Raw genomic sequence first — 22,754 nt, 5'->3', positions numbered from 1 at the left:
AATCATTTCTAACCCAGTGACTACAGGCCTTAGGAACAAGTCAAATGGTTAATTATTCACCGTACGCTTTGTAATCAATCTGCATTTCAGGCCAGATCCTTGTATGCCCATAATAACATGAAGATCTCCACGGAGGGAAACAACAGCATGAGCTTTTGGACCTCCTTCTGCAAAGCAATTCGTTTTTCCATAAACAGTTACTATTAAGCAAGGACAAAGCAACAAACCAGACAGCCATCTGTGTAAACCAATTTAAAAGCATGGTGATCTCATAAAATTTTTTGACCTAACACTCTTCATTTAACTTCTGTCACCCCGTTCTACCCCAGCAAATTCTGTTTTTTAGCTGGCCCTTCAGCTTAGGCTGCGTTTCCACTTTAGGGAAAGCCATTCCTTGAAGGCAGGGTGACTTCAAACCTGTGAAAAGAGCATGTCAGTGGAAATACCTTGGCATATATGGAAGTAGGACAACCTAACCAGCAGCCCACGCTCCAGTGGGTGTTACCACCATGGTCTGCACAACACTTGCCAGCTGAGCTTCCTAGAAGTATGAGGTCAGGTGAGAACAAAGATTCTGGCCACTGGCTATAATGCAATTCCTGCTGAAGTGAGCTCCTTCTTACGAGCCAGAGAGAAGCCAGCAACAGCACTGAGCACAACCATTTTAGAAGAGAAGATGATCCTGGTAGTCTTAGAGCAACATTCACAAACCCACACGTACCACAGCCATCCTATACACACTGAGGTGGCCACAGCGGCTATAGAGTGCTCTAGCTCTTTAGGCTTGACTCTGATGAAACACTGGGCAAAACCTACCAAATGAAACAAGTAGAATACTTGTGGGGTGGCTGCAAGCAATTAACATTCATGGCCACATGAGTGGAAATATGCAAACTTGTTTACAAAGGCAGACAGAATACAGACATTTCAGTATAATAGGTAACTGGAAAAAAAATATGGATATTCTCTTACCATTTCCAAGTACCCGAACAACACAACGGTCTATTAACTTGATTTAAGCGATAGAAGGAAGCGTTCACTTCTCCAGTATACAATGATGACTTTTCTAATGCGGACATGGTTAAGAATTACTTCCCACAGCACCAGGGCTTGTTATATTCACTCTTTCTCCTCAGTGTGCAGTTTCAAACACTTATTATTTCACCGTTCCCCTTCCGCAATCGGTGATATTTGTGTGCCTGATAGCTGTGTTTGCTTTAAAGTAATAGCTGTGAGGCGAGGTAAGCTGCCCTTCTGACCCACTGTGTAATTGTACAAGTGTTTGTGCAGCAATAACCCGTCATAGCCATAAAGCAGCATTTCTCTAATTGGTGCCTGCTGAATGCACCAGCACCCTCTGCAAACACTGTGGCTTTTTATTGGCAACCTCTCCAACTGCCTCACCCTCCTTAACGTGGAATCTCCCTTCCATCACTAGAGAAGAACAGTCATGACAATACTATTTATTTCATATTGTGTGTCAGCAAATGCTGGTAGAGATTAGCTTTAAAAGACTGAGTAGTATCAACAGCTGCCTTGGGAAATTCGTTAGGGAAAAGGGAACACTTCTGACCTTTGAGTCTGTGTTTCAGCACCTTTCTGATATGCTTCAGAACAAAAGTTCAAACTGTGCCTCACTTTGCTTTGTCACACCTTGCTGCGTGTAAAGCAGAGGACAAGAAGCCAGGCTGAGGCTGATCTCCTTACCTTCAGGACTGCCATACCAACTGATGCTGGCATAGGTGATGATTTCTCAGCTTCCTTCCTTCATTCTTGTCTTTTCTTGGTTATTGCTCTGAGCTCCTACCCAACCATTTCCAACAGCTCTGCTGTTTGCTGCCACATCACATAAAATATCAAAAATGGCTTAGAAAACACTAAACTATCTGCACTGTCTTGGCAAGCAGCTAAGCATGGGAGCAAACGTTACTTAAACAACTGAGTGCCTGCATTTTCTTACCAGCCCTGGAGATTTTGTGCCTTGTCCAGCAGAGCTGGAAGCAACACACAGTACTTTCTCACATATCTTGGACTTTCCATTTCTACTATACAGGCATCTTGTTATCAGTTTGTATGGGGGGTGGGGAAAGGGAAAGGAAATTCCTGGAGAAGATTGCAATTGTCAAACAAGCCTTCAATATCTTTCAAACAGCTGAAGCATTAATTTTTTGGCGGCACTGTCAAAAATCTATGAGGGCTTCCTGGCTGCAGTGGAAGAAACAGTACATCTAGTTCAACTACAAGCTGTACTTTGAAAAAATAAAAATAAAAATCCATGTGAAAACAGACTCATTATTCACTTTTCTGTTACATGGTTTTGACCTGCAGTTTCAATACTATTTTTGTGAGACAGCGCATTCTCAAGAATCGCAGCTTAAAACTAATGCTTTAATAAACTCTTGTTTATATTATAGTCAGAGTAGAACAAAATAAAGCTACAAATGACATTTTTATATGAAGTCAAGAAAAAGATTCATGTGTCTGAATACTTTACAGTATGGTAGGCATGATTATTATTTCCTGTAAAGCCAAACTGTAGCTTTAAACAACTGGGAAAAGGCAACTCTGGGAGCAGAGCATGGACATCACTGAGGCCTCTGAAGAGTAGATACTGAGCATACATAAGCAATACAGTTTTAATGCAAGTCTCCCATAGGGTATTATGGGAATTTTACCACAGAACAGTGGTGAGAAATGGCCATGAAAAGTCTGTTTGGACTCATCAATTTATCACCATGTTGTATTTCTACAAATGCCTCCCTTTTTGGTGAAAGGAGAAAGAAAAATAACAAGATGATGGTTTGCAATGAGACAGGTGACAGAATGACATTTTGTAAAAGTGATTGTGGAATCACAGAAATTAGATTGTAAAGGAAATGGCCGAAGCCTATTAGATCATCTCATACCCAAATAAGAAAAATCTATGTGGTATATTCTACAGTGTTTCACCCGTGTCACTTTTGAACTCATCAGCTCTGCTGGTTTCCATTCAGGAGAATAGGCCTTTACCATAATGCATTTTTCCTGGTATTTGTGCTAATATTTCTTTTGTTCATTTTGCACCTTTTTATCCCTTTACACCTCTTCAAGACTGCTACGCCCTTTTTGGTGGTCATACCTTTGAAACTTTTAACACCACATCTAACAATCAAGGTAGAAAATGATAAACTAGCAGGAGCAACCAATCTTCTGATTTGTAGCCCTGCTCCCTCTATAACAAGCAGCAAATTTCTAGAGAATAGAGCTCTTGGTTGAGAATCAAGAGTGGGGAAAAGCCTAACATCATAATTAAGAGAAAAGCTACAATTCATCAGTAAATGACCTGAGCTTTATGGGGAATGGAGATCTGCTACAGTCTTTACTCAATGTGATGCTCTACAATTTGCTTACACGAAACAAGACTGGTTACTCCTACTTCCCCCTGCACACTGGTCAAAGGGGTCTTAATGAGCTTTGTGTCTCCCAGTTGCCATAACTTCATTTCTTTCTTATTCCCAAATTACAGATTTCCACGCTTCTTATTCCTGTCTGGCTTTTGTATATGGAAATCGAAGTCCCTGGAGGAAGCAAGGGGTTTCATGCTGTGGACTGACATCTGACCTCCCAGTGCAGGGACAGCAGATGGCAGGACCTCACAGACTGATTTCTGTCACCTCTATCCCTGAGCAAACACAGTCACAAAGGAGCATACAAGAGAAAATCTATTCAGAAGCATACATCCACTTCACTGACTAAAAGTATAAATACATACAGAATAAGAAAGGATTCACGAAGTCCATCCACTATGGAACAAGTTTGTAAAAACAAAGTGACTATCTGAAAAGGGATTTCATTTTTTTGTCTAGTCAAAATTTGCAATTGGCAATTGGAATTTGGGAGCAACTGGTTTGAGAAGAAGAAAGGCCAGACAAGTTTCTGGAAAAACTCAATGCTAAAAGCCAGTCAGTAAAAAGACAAAGTCAAAATATGAAACTACAGACAAACTCCTTAGCAATCCTGAATTAGTGCCTTGTACTTCACTCCTGTTATTAGTGATTTGCAGTACCAAGTAAATCTCTCGTAACAATGATATTTTTTCAGTATCCCTGAACTGTCCTGACTTTACCAAGGCTCCACAGGATGTCAGTGGGGGGTATTTCTTTCTCTCCTCTTTTACCTCTTGTTTCCAAGTCAGCCACAGTTCACTGTGAAGAGTCAGGTCAGGGTCTGCCTGGGGAAGATTTTAACCTGGACTGGCAGGGAACAGAATCCCTTTACCCGGAGTAACTCTGTCCCTAACCGGCCACCACCTCGGGATTCAAGTGCAGCTTTGCATCTGCAGAGCAGTGTCTGGCTCCAGCTTGGCTGAGTCACCAGCAGCACTCAGTTTATGAAGAGATGTGAGGTCCTACATGAAAAATGCTTGCTTCGTGGCACTTGAGAGAAATACTTCCACAAGCAAAATGCCTACAGGAATTACAGTGCTGTGCATATACAGGAAACAAAACAGAAGACAAAGAAAAGACATCATCATGGTTTATAGGAGTTGCTGTTGGGCTACCAGCGTAAAGAAGATGCCTTTCCCCTCTGTCACGTACAGACCATCTTCAGCATCTTCGTTCTTTCTCCTACACATTCAAATAAATGTTTGCATTCCTTCCAAACCAGTTATATTGCAGGGCAACATTTAAAAACCTGTCAAGTTCCTGACAGCCTGGTCTTGGATCTAAGGCAGTTTTAGGAAAGTCACCAGCTGCATGTAGGAAGAAGGACAGGTGGGCAGAGGTTTCAGTACCAGGGCCCTCACACACAGAGCATGCAGGAAGCACTGCAGCATTATCTGAGCTAATTAATTTCCAGTACTGTACAGACTTATTATATACGTGTTCCATATATCACAAAATCACAGAAGAAAGAAAGAAAGAAAGACCAGTAATTACTTTTTTTTACTTTTCCAACTTTTCTCAATGCATTATTTTCCTTGTAATATTTCACTACCTCACTTTTCTTTCTCTTGGCTCTTCATTACTCCACTCTCTACAAACATCAACAACACTTTGGAGTGACTTCTTCCTTTCCCCTGCAATCAAATTAAGATCTAAATAAGGCAATGGCTAATCCATCTTTCCTCCACAACACCTGAAAAATCACAAAACAAAACCCAAAATAAACTGAAGAAATTATCTAAGCTCCTCCCCACACAAGTTGACTAATACTGGAGTTGCTTTGCTTCTTGCAGCTTGTTCAGTTGTTTTAATGGGGCTTTATGGAAATAGAAAGACCATCCTGTGAGATCAAGTATTTATGACTATAATAAGATGATTTTCAACTAACACAATCCAAAGACGCTATGTTCCTTGAAGCAGTGAAATCATTGCTTTGCCTCATATTTCAGAATACTTCTACTGCTTTCAATCAGCTTGCTGTAGCAACTCTTCTCCAAGGGCAATGTATTTGGTAAGACCCAAGCAGTGCGGCCTGCTCCATGCAGTCACTATTTATGCACATTACTCCTGTCAGAAGGGAGAGACATGAGCAAGGCAAGCTTTGCATTAGTCTTGTGGCTCTTTCCACACAGGCTGCCCCTTTACTGCCAGGAGAATTTAGGCACTAAGAGTCCAAACAATACAAAATGACAAAAATACTCATTGGTTGTTGTTACGACCCTCACCATGTATCAGACATCTTAGCAGTTGGAAAGAGCACGCAGCCACAGATGTACTAGGCAGGAGAGAAGTGAGCTTTGCTTCATCTTTTACTACGACTGACGCATTCAGAAACATTCATGGTATAGCCTCTAATATCACTGCATCTGGTCCGGTTTCCATTTTAGCACCAAAATATGGCAATACTTGGAAAAGTGGCCACCAAACAGGAAAAGGCTCTCCCAGTTAGTGCTGTGCAAGTGGAGCCGCGTGCCTGCACTGAGTCACCTAAGTCAACAGGGCGTGGGCACTCAGCCTGGGCACCTGCCTGGCATGAGCTCACCTGAGGGCCATTACCTCAGTCACTGTGTGTACACAATGATGTCCCCAACACAGCATGCAGAGAGGCACTGCTGAGACATCAGTGTAGACTTCACCCAGCAGCCCAGCACACAGCACCAGGAACTGGCAGGCAACTTGTGAACGCTTCTTCCTAGCAAACTACAAAGTGGTCTGAACAAATTCAGATGACGGCATCATTTGTCTTTCTTGAAATCTGGTGATACAAAGATTTTGCACGAGCACCATAAGTGGAAGCTACCCAAAAATATTATCACTAACTTAATTCACAATCTTCACAGAAATGGGAGAAATGTGGTCAGTATTAGCCAAAAGATGCTAATGTGTGGCTGTCTCTAATGCTACTTAGAAAGCTGTGGCAAAGAATTTCTATAACAACATCGGCTGGTTACCAAGCTTTACATTTTCTAAGCGTGGTACTTCAGGAAGAATCAATGAACTGCAATGCAAATGAGACAAGATTCATCATGCTTATTGTGCTTAACCTTTTACAGATTTTGAATTATATAACCAGTTTGCCATGAATCACAAAGTCTTACTGAAGTGACAGCAAAAAAATTAGAGGCAAATGAAATGATGGTTCAATGAAAACCTTTACATTCCTTCCTCTCCCTTGATTTTCCAAGTCTCTTCTTATGCACAATTTCTCTCCCTACAACTTCTGTTGAATGCAATTCTTAGCAAATGCTGACCAGCCAGAGCGAAGAAGGAAACTCAATTCAGACCCAGTGCCTATGCTGTAGGCGAGGCATCTGCCTGCAAGGAACAAGTCAGGTATGCCTAAGATGCATCCCACAGTGTGAGGGCATCCACAGTACAGAACATGTATTGATTTTAGAGGCAGCTTTGTAGGAGTGCTGTGTCAACAAATGCACAGCCCTCGATTAAGTGGCTCCTACAGGAAACCTGATTTCATTCATTAACTACAGTGGCTGGGGCAGTGCATGGGGAGGAGAAGACACATAGACAAGCTAAAATGCAGTTCCCCTTTTCCCTCTGAGAGTTTTTAAGTCTCAGCACCTTGCACAACAGACATACACCTGGGTGAGAAACAATAGCAGGCAGTAAGACACGTGGGAGCAGCGTGAGGCTCTGAAAGCACAGGCTATGGCAGAGGGCCACCTGCCAACAGGAAGAAGCAGTGAGGAGGAATTTTGAGCCAGTCACTATCCTCCCTCAGCCAAGCAATACCACGTGATAAACAACACTGGGGGCTTTTGAATCATCCATCACACTGAGAGCATCCCTATCTGTTGGTTTTATTCTCTCGTTGCCAGGAGAAGGACTGGAGTGACTGGAGCTAAAGTTCACAAAGAGCTGATCTTGTATTTCCCATCACAGCTGTGACGAAAGGACTAAGAAACTGAAGGAGAAAAAGAAGAGATTGCAAAGTGCCCCACTCTGGGACTGGCTCAAGCTGCTGAATTCATCACAGGTAGCACTCAGAGATCTCAGGCCTGTCTCGCAGCCTCATTTCCCATGTCACATCTCAACAGAAAAGCAGAGGAAAAGGAGAAACTGAGATAACTTCTGTCTGCATTCCTCCTCTTCACAACATTAAGTATTTATCAGCAGGAAACAAACCACGACCATGTGCTCAGCAGGTTCGCTGGGGCAGGTGCAACTTAACTTTAAACACGTATCTCCTGCCGCACCTTGAGATTTAAGGCAAGCCAGCCCCGTGATGAAGCCCCCCAACCTGTTTGCGTTCAGCACGCTGCCGCGCTGCAGCCCGGCTCCCAGCACTGCAGCCCAGCTTCACCGCGCTTCCCTCTGCAGGGCTGCGAGCTGCAGCAGCATCACCCCCAGCCCGGATCGGCGTCGCCCTCTGGAGCAGCACTGCCCCCAGCCTGGAGCAGCATCACCACCCAGCCCGGAGCACCGCGGCAGCCCTTCTTCTCCCTCCCCACCTCGGCCCCAAGCGGTGCCGGGGCAGTACCTGCATCGCCCAGCACGGGCAGCCCGTACCTCCCGTCATCGAAGGGATTTAACAGCGCGGAGATTCCTGTTGTCCATTATTTGAGGTCACAGATAAATGCCCAAGTGCGGCCGTGACTCCCATCAATCATAAGTCACTTGCTGATAGAGTGTATGGTAGGAGACCTACTGATGTAAGCTAGTCACCAGAGAAAATACCCACTGATGACGCATATCCAGGCACAAAAATAGTTACAGGGCCCCCAAAGGGATTATTCAACAGCCTACATTTAGATATTCTTACAAGAGACCCGCAGTCAATTTGCTGCTATTAGATGGCTGGGGAACGCTGAAGTTTAAGTTTCCTCAGCAGACATAACCACAAATAGCTGGTTTAAATAAGCTCCTGCAATTACAAGCTGTTTTGTAAATTTTAACACAGCATTACAGGGATTAAGCCTAAACAGAACCACTGGCTATAAACTGTTGTATAGCCTTCGTTTTTACTACCTCCCAATTTCTTCAGCATATTTACTGATTCTTTCAGTGTATTAACCCACAGTGACAGCAACAGTTTAAAATTAATTTACAAATGCTCTGATTACGTCCCTTGTGCTACCCCAGAGCGATGTTTGCTTTCTGTACGAGCGCTCATACGTGTTCAGTGGGGTGGGATTTTTGGTGGCACTTCAACACTATCTCCATCACCTTTGTAAAATATTTTTGGCTCGGTTCTTACCCCTTCTAGTCACTTGCCTCTTGTCTACACACACACAGGTTCTGATTAATTAATCTTGCATAAATCACAATCACGTGCAGGTGAGATAACAACAGCGTGCAAAACCATGCACCTGCTATGAGCAGGGACTGGAAAGAAGATGCCCGGAGATTCCTTCTCACATAAACTATTCTACAGTTCTGCATAACTGGATTTTTTTTTAGTATTAATCTCTAGTTAAAAGCACGGTCCTCCAAATTAACCAAGTGATAATCCCACAGCAATCCTACCCCTTCAACAGTTTTAGGATACTGCATGTGCCCTCACAGCAGCCAAACTCAGCTAGGATGTAACTGAGCTTACCCCAGCCACTGATGGCACAGGACTTACTGCACAATTCTGGCCATAGTAAAATCCGTATCCTTAATTGGCTCACTTGAACATCTACGTTCCTTTGCAGAAATGCTTATGGTTCTTAGGAGTTTAAAAGCTAATGACTTTCTACTGCATATTTAAAAGCTAAATATAGGAAAGTATTCTATGACTCCAATGACTACTTCATTGACATACTTCTGGAAAGCATTACTTAGCCAAACAAACACTCCAGGATCTTTAGCGTTTACCCTGCGAAGCAGGGGAAAGAAGAAATGTCCCAGGCTACAAACTCCTCCCTCACCTTCTTCATCTGTGATAGCATTATTATGTAAAAACAACACTAGACATTATTTTTAGCCCAAGTGCTTTGCACAGACCTCACTTTTCTCTCACACATATATAAGTGCACGTGGCCTAATTTAACAGCCCTGAGCAGACACGTCTAGTGGTGTCCCGGGGTGCCCCAGACCAGCACCACCTGCCTGTTCCAGCACACACCACAGGCACATTGCAACCTGCAGAACCTCAGTGCATGCAGATCAGCAGCCTTCATATGGCTGGGAATCTCAGTCTCCTGCTAACATGCAGAAGGGGTTAATCCCAGCAGGCACCTGTCTGGAGGATCCCAGTGCTGTGTCTCCCAGATCCGGTCAATACTCATTAAGGGGAAGCAATCTATACCTCCAAGGGTCTGTCTGAACAAGGAACAGTCAAAAGCCTTTGTTTCTGTATAACAGACATATTACTCCGTTTGGAAGAGGATTTTTTGTTTTTGGAAGGTTTACCTGTTTGGAGTTGATTTTTTTTTCATTTTGTTTTTTAAATGAGCTGTCAGTTCTGTCGGTTCTGATATAGTAGATGTAGTCTGAGTTGTGCAAGTGCTTCTGAAGCTACCAGGCTTTGTGTTCCTGAAACAAAGAGGAACCCTGCAAACCTCATATACAATAGGTATGAATGGGAGACATGGCGGATGGGCAGTGATGGTGCTCTCTGGGGTGAAAGGGCATATGAAAAATAAGGGTCTGGCAGGAACGGTGCTGGATGTGCCCAGTAGTAACACTGTAGGGCTTTTCAATACAAGGAAATAAAGATGAAGAAGGGTACAGAATACAAGGGGAATCATGATGCTAACTGCCATTACCCAGGAAAACAAGTGTAAATGAATGAAGAGGTGCCCTGGTGCAGCAATGCTTCCTGATAGTTTTCTGAATTGAAGGATCTGAACTCCTAAGCAGGTGAATCCTCTCTTAATGACCAAAAGAATTCTTCTAGGAATACATATTAATGCAGTACAAGGATATTATTTGTTAAAAATATAGATACAATCAGCTTTCCATGCAGACAATGAAAGAGCACTCCAAATCAGCAAATTCTTTTTAAAAAGTTTCTACAACTTGTGAAGCAAAGAGCAATCCTGGAATAGATGTTTGGCTTGCTGAGGACAGAACAGCATGGAGCACTGGAGTCACTGTGTCATACAGCATTAGACAAACCAGGACACTGATGTCAGGAACATAAAAATAGTTATGCTATTCTCCTTTTGCCTGCACATCAATTTCTTAGGGCTTTTTTTCTCATGCTAGCATTGGTAGAACAGGTAACCCTGATTATAATTGAAAAGTGAAATTAAAACATTATAGAATAGAGTCTGAAAGTATGAATTGGATATTTCCCTGTGCATGCAAACACTACTGACGAAATCTAAGATAAGCAATAACTGGAGGAGGGAAGTGAGTTTATTTTAGATAATTAAGATAAAAATCCACATTTTTATTTTTTGGAAATAAGTTGACTTAGAATTAAATGTCAAATTATTATTTCCTATGGAACAGTCTATCCTGGTTCCAGTTGGTAACACTACTAGTGGTGAAGAACAGTTCTTACGCCGAGGTTTGAAAGCAAATCAAACCATCAGACTAAGGATGTTGCTACTTACACACCTGGAACGTGGATTCTGAAACTAACACCTGATGGCAAAAGTCTCATCTGCAGCCATAACAAAGAGATCTGAGGATTTTTCATTTCTCTGTATTCCATGTCCATTCAATATCCAGCTCGTTCACAGCTGAGTGACTGTAAGTTGAGCATGGTGTACTTCCCTGTTCCAAGATATTAACTAAGAATACGTCAAAGACCCGTTCTTCACTAAAATTCTTAAAATGAACTTTCAGAATATGGTAATGAAAACCAATACAGCTGCAGCAGTATCATGAGTCTGCTCGCATCATACGGATGCCACTAGGCTTTAAGGGACCAAATAAAGTCAGACATGAAGCATGATGGGTTTATTCTAGTGCACAGTAACTAGAGCAGTACCTAGGAGTTACTGTAAAGCCTTATATTTCTTGGCAAAAAAATAACAATGACTGCAAACAAGCTCTTCTGAAATCACACCCATTGCAGATTGAAGTTTCATTTTGAATTTGCACAAACAAGCTTTGATTGCTCACAGGTGCTGACAATAAAAACCCAACTCTGAGCGCATACCTACTGTAATTCTGTCTGGCAAGGGAAAGCATGGGCTGACTGGGGATTACAGAAACAGGGAGCAGGGAAAAGCAGCAGAGGGAAGATGCTCTCCTTCACCACCCTCATCCCAGCATCCACCTACAACAATGTAACACAAGGCTCCAGCTCAAACAGCCTCACAAAGACCTGCTGAGAACACTTCCTATATTCAATGCAGTCAAGCGTTACTATTAAAAAACAGACACAAACCAGCTTAAAACTTCTCAAAATCTGAGACCTGTTGCTCCAGCCTTGCCAATGCCACTATCTGCCTGGAAGCAGAGAAGAGCTGCTCACTCGAGGCCAAAGCTGCTCCAGATGCTGGTGCAGACAGCTTCTGCTTGGCTGGAAAGGTGAAATTAAAATATTGCTGGGAGGGCAGGGGGAGGCAGGGAACATCCCAACACTGCATGCACAGGATGCCACCTCACCGAGCTGAAGGAGAATGGGCCCCACTGGAATTGAATGCAGTGCAGCACTGACTGAGCCCAGCCACTGAGCTACGGCTGGTACGTCAAAACTGCCCATTTCTCATCATTTTCAAAACATTTCTTCATTTTGTCCTTCACTACAGACCATGCAATTTAAAAGCATGAAAAGTTTCCTCTGCAAGACTTTTTTTTTCTTACTACTCAGCAATTGGGAAAGACGAGGATCAGACCTAGAATGCATTCTTCCAAAAACTCAAACATATTGATAAAAGCATAACCACAAGATCTCATTGCTTTGCTTTCTCTTCTTTTTCTAAACCTACACACGACCTAAAATCTTGTAGAAACTCTCCAAATACCTTGTGTCAAGCAATAGTTTATCTCTTAATTTACACTTAAATTCCTTTCTTCCTGAGACTCCCTTGAATCACCAGCACTCACTGTTACCTTTGAAACACACGGGAATAAGGAGCAGCATTGCCATGCCTATTTAGCCTAAAAAGAGGAAGATTTCTCTCTCTGGAGTGAAATTGTCTGGGTTGCTCATGTTTACACACACATAAATTTGACTTTTCTCTTACTGACCTATCCTTTTGTTAGGAAAAGTTCAAAAGTTCAGTCAGCAACAACCTGACTTCTTAACTTGCTGCACAAGCCTCTCAACTACTTCTTCAAGAAATCAGAGAACTACAAAGCATGGTAGTACTCAAAATACATCCAATACCATTAGCCACTGTTAATAAGCTTAAACAAAAATGCCAACATACACTTATTCATTATTTTATTTATTTACAGCATACACAAGAAGCCTATTTGTGAGCAGTGGGATTACCTCCAAAACACCTCCTGTTGCAGGGCTGCCCTTCTCACAGTGCCACTGTGGCCACACCTCATTAAATAAATAATTAGCCCCAGAAGACCTCACTGAGTGCCAGCCACGACCATTGACAATAAATCCCTACCGACAGTGCATCCAAGCTCCACCATGGAGGATGGTTAGTGGTAGGACAAGGGGGGTATAGAAGAAGATGAATAGAGATAGGACAAGAGGGATTTTTTTTAAATTAAGAAAAGGGAGGTTTAGGTTAGATATTAGGAGGAAGTTTTTCACACAGAGGGTGGTGACGCACTGGAACAGGTTGCCCAAGGAGGCTGTGGATGCCCCATCCCTGGAGGTACTTAAGGCCAGGCTGCATGTGGCTCTGGACAGCCTGGTCTGGTGGGTGATGACCCTGCACACAGCAGGGGGGTTGAAACTCAATGATCATTGTGGTCCTTTTCAATCCAGGCCATTCTATGATTCTATGGCTCTCCAGCATTGACCACTTTGCACAACCATTCACAGAATCACAGAATTAACTGACCTCTTCTACAGCACAGCTATTTAAAAACAGAACAAACAAAACACTCAATTTCAATGTGTTTTCAAAGAGCATTTCAAGTTCTGTTGATTACCTCTCTCCCTGTATACAGTTTTTTGCATCAGTTGTGCATCTTCTGGTACAGAATCATCTACCCTCCTTTTTAAACTTAGGGACATGTCCTATTCATTCTTTCTTCCTATTGACTTGAATCTATTCTCTAAAGACAGAATTAGGACTGTGATCATCCCCCACTTTGATTTCCACCATAGAAGCATCAGCTTCACCAGCCAAACTCAGGTTACTTCCTTCTCAAGCAATTTACTCTTATCAGTACACACAAAACCAGTTTTTAATGTTTAACATTTACTGCACCATACTGCTATCTTCACAACCACTGGAAAAAATAATAATATATACATATACGAGGAAAATTCCCACATTGTGCTGAGATATTGATCCACTGTAAGATCCCACAACCAATATTAGGGAGCGACTCTAGCACCTGACAGCATTATAAACATCAGAAAATTTCCATGGGCAATCACAAGTATCTCAATTACCTGAGCACTGTCTCAGCTAGAAAAAGGACAGCCTGACCTACCTCATGGTCAATGACTTCCCAAGCACTAACTATCTTAACCTATGTAGAGAAAGCTGCCTCAGGCTTCCAGAGAATGTGGATTTTCTTGCAAAGCTTGGCAGTCAGTATGTGACACTCCTGATATAAAAACACAGCAGTATTTAAAGAAAAGGCCAACAACCTTTGTGGGGCTGCCTCACTGAGAAATAATAGAGGAAACACGCTGCTATCTGCATACAATTTACCTTAAGGTGCAAGTGCTCTCCAGCATTCCACAGCTCTCAAAACTGCCTGACTACATTTTGCCCAACTGACCCAGGGAAGCAGAAGAGCAATGATGGTGGTTGCAGGAAGGAAGGGGGGGGATCAGCACATGTGCCGGCCACATTTTGTGCATGAAGCTACGGTGTGCTCTGGAACCTGCCCTGCCATGGAGAGAAGAAAGAGGAGGGAAGAGCACATGGAAAGAAAGAGTTTTAGCCTCCTAGTACAGTCAGCTCCCTGAACTTCATCCTTCTTGTTCCCCAGTTTCCAAAAATAATCTAAACAAAGGCAAGAACTGCAAAGGCAGGGAGCCTTAAAAGAGCTGCAGTTCGAAAATAAAAAGAGATGGCAGGGGAATTGAATAAAAAGACATGTTCTTTTTGGAAAAGAACAGTGACATCTTTCAGTTTGGTGGCACATCAGCATGGATGTAGGTCGGTACCAGGATGTCAGACCCAAGGCTGGTGCAGGAGGTAGAGCAGGGGTACAGGATGGGGACAGAGGTCTGCAGCTCCCTCGAGGTCTGTGCTGAAGTAATACTTCCTTGGCCTCAGCCAATGGCTTCTGTCAATTTGTATGCCTGTTATCAGAAGATGCTTGACATTTTCCCATAAAAGTAAAAGTGCCTTAATGTGAAAAACATATAATGACTAAGAAGAGAGTCAGCAGGGAACATGTGCACCCAAAGAACTCAGTTCCTCCCACATTATAGCAACGTCCCGGAAATCTGATTACAAACAAATCAACAAACAACTAGTGTGTCTATCAAAAATAATTGTTTTCAAGCTGGAAAAGACTCACAAAGCCTGCAACAAACACCGAGGGTTAAATCCAATTCCTTACTGCTGGACTGATGGCCAAGGTGAGGGAAAAGGAGAGAGTTTTTTCTGTCACACAGCTGTGGTTGCCTGATCACAGGGCATCCCTGCAAAGGGTGGCTTTTGCCTAACAGCCGAGCAGTAAACTCAACTGCTGACTGGTTGAGAGATTTTGTTTTTCAAGAACATCAGCGATCATACTTAAACCTTGAACTGGCTTCGATTTCAGCTGGCTCATCATTGTGTGACAGCACCCAAAGTCCACGTTCTATTTTCTGATCCTGTTTTTCAGCACCAATCAAAATAAGCACGTAAATTATAATAGAAAATGCCATTAATGTTCCCAGGTAAGCTCAGATCTCCATTTGTTTCCCATGAATACATCCATCTTTGCCATAAGTACTACTGCACACTGCAGAGCATTTCAAGCACCACTGTCCAGTAACTGCCATTTCCTCTCATGGCAGAAGCAGCCTATGATTAGGAAACAGAAAACAGAAATGGCAGAAATTATTTAGAGTTTTGGGTAGGATTTAAATCTCGTAATGTTTCATATTTTTCCTCTCTTTCATGCTTAAGTAATGATTTTCAAATGGCATAGCTAGTGGTGATGATGACTTGTTCCACAGCAATCTTCTCCAGCCTTTTACCACAATGGAAGCCACCAAAGCTGAGAAAACCTCCCCTAGCAGATGATGGCACTGAGCAGGCCAGCCCAAGCCTCCTTAAGAGAAGCTTCAAAGCAGCTGATGGAGAGGCATTTTTGAGCAGAGTGGGAAGGAGGCAGCTTCATGCAGCCTTAGCTGCTTTTCCCAGAGGAGCAAAGATTGAGAAGGAAAAACACCACAAGCCTCTCATCTTCTTCAGCTTGCCACAAAAGAAAGATGTGTTTTTCAGTAGGATCTGGTGAGTCTGACACTGAACTTAGCTCAAGTGACATGAAAAGTTAATGGTTAGGAACAAAGTAGGTGGAGAGGAGGAGGAGGAAAGAAGACATTTGTTATTTGAAGTAGACTTCATTCAAAAGCCACTTTTCACAGCCAGAACTAAAATTACCATTCAGCTGATTATTTCTGGTAGCCTAGATAGCTTGCACAAGTGAAAGAAGAGGGATACAGACAGAGACCTTACACCTGCCTGCCTAACAGCAGCTCAGGTAACTGAGAAGACAACCAGGCATCTTTCTGGCCACCAGCCCTTGAAGGCAGGATAGGCAGTTTTTCTGCTTGGTGGCAGGTGCTCCACTACCCTGCTCTCCGAGGAGGGAGGTGGCAGCAGTCCAGGCCCTGCAGAGAGAGACAGAAAGAAGCAAACATTGCAGATGGAGTGATATGCCTCCAGCTCCAGCCATGGGACCTACAGCAGCCTCCCCATGTGGCCTTGCTTCTCCCTACCAGCCCAAAGCTTCCTCATGAAGAATGGCACAGCCCTGTCCTGCTACAAACTTGGCAGTTGTTACTTAACATTGGCTGGGCCAATAATACATCAAATCAATCCATACATTTTATACATATTTTCTGTTTGCATCAGTTTGAATCCTCCTCCTTTACAACTCTGACATCCTTTCCCATTTCACATACATTTTCTTGCTCCTTTTTGTCTGTGTTTCATCTGAAAATGAGTTTTTTCTCAAGCAGACCAAAGCATTCTTTCCTTCCTGCCCTGTGTTCTTCCCAGCCCCCTGTTGTTCTCCGCTGGCCCTTTCGCCTTTCCTGTTTCCTCACTCATCTCTCTTCCTGCCCTTGATTTCTCTCCTCCCTTTCTCCTTTCTTTGAAGTTTCTCAGTGCTTTCTTCCCATCCTTCCTGCCACACTGACTGAGGTGCTCCCCAAAGCATCTGGCCTACCCAGACGCTACACCAGATCAGACACCGACACACAAATGCCCATAACACTGTCTGGTAGAGCGAACACTGCTCATCATTTGGGGTCCCATGTCACTTCAAATGCATGTATTAATTGTACAGCCACATTTTCAATAAGCTACACCTGTGGGTTTTTGGTTTTTTTTAAAGCAAGATCTACAAGGACAAGCAACACCAGCACATGGCTGGATCTCCCAGTGCTGACCTCTCCTAAAAGCTGCTGTGTACATGCAACACCTCCTTGCTCTGTGGTTCTGCTGCCCACTCTGCCGAGTGCCAGTGCAGTGACACTTAATTATTTCATTCCACCTTACGTTCTCGGAAAGGATTTACTTGGGTTGTGCTGCACTCCTGAAGACAAGCTTCCCCCTTCAGTGAAAGAAAGTCTTGTTTTTAATAAAAAAAATTTCCTGTTCTGAGCAAATAAGAAAAAAAAGAGAGAGAGAGAGAGAGAGAGAGAGAGAGATACAGATAGAGATAACAGAGAGATGAATTTATTCCTCCTGGCGCAGCAACAGGAAACAGCCAACCAGCCTCCAACTGCAGCGCTGTGTTCTCTCTGCAGTCACACAGAGAAATCTCGACAAAATCTACAGGCCAGACCCACCGATAATTCTGGCTGCTTTGCTTGTTTCAGCAATGCAAAACAGCTGTAAAACCAGTTCAACTTGCCCATTTCCGTCAGCCTTCCCATGCCAGCTTAGCCCTGCTGCTCACTTGTGTTCTTCCCTGGCCCCTCACCCACTTGATCTAAAGGGGGACTCAGGCTCTGTCCAGGTGCATTACTAGGGACAGGCTGCAAACCCAAGCAACTGGCAGGAAAAAAATACCCTGTTTTCTTGTATATTTCTTAGGATGCCAGGAAATAGAGCTCAGTCATGTTTCCTGCTCCTCAGACTGGAGAAACTGGAGGTGGATGTTAAGAGAGACAGAAAGAAGGCTGATCAAAAAGAGCAAGGAAAATAACTATTAAAAAAATACCCCAAACACCGCTTCACTCTGTTCTATAAAGCAGTACACTGGGGGGGAAAAAAAAAGAATTCCCCTTGCAACAGAGTCCTCCTCTCCAGGGATGCGCAACAGTACCAAAAATTAACAGCATTTTCTTGCAACTTTCAAGTGCTGCTGCACTTAACAGTCTTATGAAAAAAAAATCACCAATTAACAATCGCTACCTTTGCTTTTTGTCTGAGAAAAAAACACAAATGGAAAGGACTGGAGACAATACGGGTAGGTGGATGATTTTCTGTAAAGAAAGCCTTTGATAAGTAAACGGGAGATATTCGACACGCTTTTATCCTTACCATCTCAGTAACAGCCCCTAACTCTGAATGCAATACGTACACCTTAAGCACCATTGGGCTCCTCGTGTTGCCATGGAACTGAAATCTTTGCAGTTTAGATGGTGATGTATGCCAGGAAGCGTACTGTTCTTACACTTCCTATAACAGAAGCAAAAATCACTGCATAGCATTAACTCCCTTAGCATTTAAGGCATTCAGTGTCTTTCTCATCTGCTCATCTTCACACAGAGTTTGCTTTTTCTATCTCGCCACATGCAAATGAAACACATTTGCGATAGCTATTCTGGTCTTTATGAAGTCAATAGCTCACATGCTGAGCACATTGCAGAAGGTCCACAAGACGATGGACTTTCCCCTTTTAATAAGAGGCTGCTTGCAGACAAGCAGCTTCTGAGCCAGAGAAACTCAAATAGATGTGGATAGAACACTGTGCTCTATATCAGGTTAGCATTTTAGTAGATTTTGGAAACCTAGTTAACATACGTATTGCTAGTGCTCTTGATACTTATTCTGAATGTTCTCTTGCCCCCTGTGACTGCTTGTCCAGACAACCAAATTATAGCACAAAGCTCCTGCAGCAGGTGCCAGCTCTTCCTACACCTTTGTTTCCTAATTGAGGTTGGTGGGTTTCCAGGGGTTAGCAAAGTGTTGGGTGCTTCTTTACAGGAAAAGTAAGTCAGTACAACTCTGTGCTATCTAAGGATTCAGCCTACAATGATTATCTTCAGCAGATCGGCGGGCTTTGCCAAAGCTTCTGAAAATGGCTGTATGCACATTGCAAACACATCAGTTTTCAAGTACGAAGCAAAAACAGGGTAGGCATATATCCAGGTTTCTTTCAAAAGGTTACCACAATAAATAAATAAATAGCAATTTATGTATATAAACACTGGATCAGTACCTGTAGAAACAGCTGGATGCCGGTCCATAGGCTGAAGCCAGCCCAAAGCTTTTACCTCCAAAGTTAAATATTTGCATAGCATTAAGCTTAAAATTAAAGCATTTGCAGAAGAAACTTGCTGACTCGCACACAGGGAAGAAAAAGAGGGAATTTAACATCCCTACATATAGGGACAGATTCTTTGGATGCCTTCCCCATCACAGGAATTCCTGGACAGCACAAGGAAGGACAGACTACCAGCCTGGGAATTCCCCCTTCACTTTCCGGAGGATTTGTGTGCGCCTTGGACAGGAAGGCAGAAACCCAGGTAGCTGCTTTATGAAGAAGGCCTTTGTTTCTCATTCCTCATCCCTCGACCACCTGGTAAGGCTCCTTCCCAGCGAAGAAGGGCCCTATTCACCACACCTCCACCCAGCAGTCCCCACATCCCAGCGCCATAAGCCACCTCTTTCTTGTCCACAGCTCCTGGGGCTGAGCTGGCCGGCCGGCAGCGAGTGCTTCCTGCTGCTTGCTACCCTCCAGGGACGTGGGGCTGTGCCTAATCATAAGGAGGCTTTCTGAGGTAGGTTTAGCCCCCGTGCCAGCACACGACACAAAAGCACTGTTGTGTTGTCTGTAGTGCTCTCACAAACTGCAGGGAGAGGTTTCTCCAGCACCCTTGTGTCCCCTCCACTTGTGTCCCCCTCCACTCCTCTCCACAGATGGAAGGCACACTGAGGAGTACTGGCAAAGTGCAGCTCCCTCCTTCCTTTTGCTGGCAATGAATTTCTGCCCATCCTACTGCTGCCGCCTTCACCTCTGGTTTAAGTCGGGCTCTCACCACCGGTTTCCTTGTTACAGGAAAACGTATATTGTGCAATGATGAAAGGCCGGTGCAATGTCAAGAGCATTAAAAAGACTCTGGGGACTGATTAGGGTCAAAAGGGAAAGGATTTATGATGGTTAATAAAGTTAAATCTCTCACAGTTCTGCTTATCCTTTCCAATTTCAGGTAACCAAATCTTATAAGAAAAGTTATTAAAATGTTGGAAGTTATTACCGTCTCCTTTGAAAGAATTCCCTGATAGGGAAACCTGAGTTCTGCCCACAGGCACCTGGCCAGGAATGAGCCCAGCTCACCCACGCAGCTGAGATGACACCGAGGAGGAGACAGACTGGGAGTTTTATCCCACCAGCACCACACCAGCACATGGAAAACCACCAGCCAAGAGTTCAGCTCTTGCCCAGCACTCCCAGTTTGGCTCCCCACACACCTTCCACTGGATGATACAATGGAGTGCACTCCACATTATTATTGAGCCTTGTTTTAGAACACTTTATACCTTAATATGCACCAAATCAACATGATTTTATAAGACATTAATGATTTTTCATGCTGAGATAATGACACAGGGAGAGCAAAGGGAAGAGGAAGGGCAGATTATTTAAAACACTAGGCAGCATATATCAATATCTAAATTACATACACTTCACTGCATCATATGCTTTCGTTTTCTTACCACTTAATCATCATAAATGTGCTACATATGTCCTTTCCATTTTCTCACTCTTTTACTACATCACATCCAATTTAATTTCCTGTGAAGGTCTGTAATCTTTTACAATGTACCTGTCTTCGAAGGCCTCTGCAATAAGCAGAGTCCAGTCCCTCAGAAGGCCTATCTTTTATGGGCTGTGCTCCTGAAGATTAGTTTCCTGTTGCAGTGCTGTATGAGAACTAGCCAGAGATGAAAACCAAAACACACAAAAGGAAACGCAAACAAACAAAAAACCATCACTTCACTCTGATTCCTACATTCAACAAAGGAAATTTCATTTTGATTTGGGTAGAGGCAATTACCTCATATAATAAGTTCTCTCAAGGTGTGAGACGCAGCACCCCTTGTTCTCAGCTCATCGGAAGCAGAGCAGCTGGGCGTCTGCTTCCTCTCTGTCCCCAGCAAACACACAGATCTGCAAGCACTCACCACTTTGGCAACCACACCTCCCCATCAGCCTTCCCCTCAGAGAGCCCTTCTCACAGTGATATGCCACCTTCCACCTAAAAAAAACTGAAAATGCCAACCAAAACATACCCATTCTATTTTGGAAAAGGTACCTGTGGCAACAGGAAGCTAATCTAGTTGGCCTACCAGCTCCTCTCCAGATCTCTGCACATACAGAATACACAACTCTATTTCTTCAACCTAGTTTTACTTTACAAATGTGCCCATAAACACTAAAATGACTTATATATATATATATATATATATTCCCTATATATATATATATATATATATATATATATATATATATATATATATCCCCTGGCAATTTTGAGTACTGATAAATGAATCAATGGAGAAGAAACAAGAGAAATGGAAATTGTTGTTCTTGGAAAGGTTCTTAGACACAGCTGATACAAGAGATGCAAGAACAGACGTCCAGAAAAAATATATGTATATCTGTAAACTATGGTGTTAATTGTACTCAGCATGCACGTGTGGCTGTGCAGATACACTAGCAGCCCTCTCTGTGTAAGCGGGATCAATGCTCTCTCACCTAATCTCCAGGATCTTCCCTTTGAGCAGAACCAGAGTGAGACACATCTGGTCACTTCTTCATTAATCAGAACATTCAGAAATTACCTGAGTTGTGAACAGCTCTCCCAAAACATGTCAAATTATTTAATGAATCATGAATTTCCCCTCCCCGCTCCTTGTAAGACTTCTGTCTCACTTTCCATCTCTCACATGGTAACAGTAAATCAGCCACACATCTGACAAACATCTTCAAAATTCTATGTAAAATATACACACTGAATATGTAAAATAGCACACTGAATCCAGGTAAATGCCTTTGGGGCAAACAGGCATCACTCCTCATCCATTTAAAACTCTTGAATCTGCTCATGGAATTCCATTGAGTCCTCTCCTATGTTGTTTCAACAATCCTTGGAATTTTGTTCTATGCTTATATCTTTAATTCTCTATCTCATAAAAAGTGGTTATCAGTTTAAAAAAAAAAAAAAAAAAAGATATCTCACAGGGAACATTACTTAAAAATCTCAGATCATACATACAGTGCAATTCAACTCCCATCAGCATGAAGAAACATTTTCCTACCAGCTTCAGTGGGAGCTGGATTGGAACCATAAATCAGAAGATGCTCCATGCTAATGGTTATGTGGTATGCTACTAACTACTCCAGAATATGAAGCAATCATGTAGCAATTCTCATGGAGCCAGTTTGCTTGTGGTTTTACAGTATGTGAATTAGAAGAGTAGGAAAGAAAGATATGCCAGGTAGCAGTGACTTCAAATGTTTTGCCTAGTAGGCTAGAAATTAAACAATCTTCTTTCACAAGATGAGGGTATTAGTCTTACAGGGTAAGGAAAAAAGATACAATATACGGATTTAATTCCTATAGAAATCTTATTCAAAGATTTTATAATGTAAAGCTAAACAGCAAGGGAATAACTGCCATCATCTGGCTGAATTTGGTAAAATTGAGTCAATTTGCACTTCTTTAGGGAGTCACTGCATGTGAAATTAATCTAACTTAGATTGACCAGAAACTGAAAATGGAACGAAGGAGAAAAGTAATTCAAGGCCTTTCCTAAACACAAAAATAGTAGTGCTTTAAATGCAGCAATACAGTTAAGGTACAGAACCCTTCATGCCAATACCACCACCGCTTCCTGCTTGAGCAAGAGAATGGCAAGCTGCATATCTGCACATCATCAT

At 42.9% G+C, this 22,754-nt stretch overlaps 1 protein-coding gene across 18 annotated transcripts in view; it reads right to left on the bottom strand.

The window, feature by feature from the left end:
* HIVEP2 (HIVEP zinc finger 2) overlaps nt 1-22,754 on the bottom strand; it is a 124,933-nt gene that overhangs the window by 72,462 nt on the left and 29,717 nt on the right. The window contains exon 1 of one of the 18 annotated variants that reach the window (XM_015858318.3): nt 7,953-8,125. The exons of 15 other annotated variants lie outside the window; for them this stretch is intronic. The gene's annotated coding sequence lies outside the window, so the exon portion shown is untranslated. Of the gene's footprint in view, nt 1-7,923; nt 8,126-22,754 lie in introns of those variants that run through there. 2 more of the 18 variants (XM_015858315.3, XM_015858322.3) reach the window with 2 other exon arrangements.

This window comes from Coturnix japonica, chromosome 3, assembly GCF_054131305.1.
Source record: "Coturnix japonica strain WE chromosome 3, WE-NBRP24, whole genome shotgun sequence".
Lineage (NCBI taxonomy): Eukaryota > Metazoa > Chordata > Aves > Galliformes > Phasianidae > Coturnix > Coturnix japonica.
Note: the sequence above shows the minus strand (reverse complement) of the source record. Positions and strands in the feature narration are given on the sequence as shown.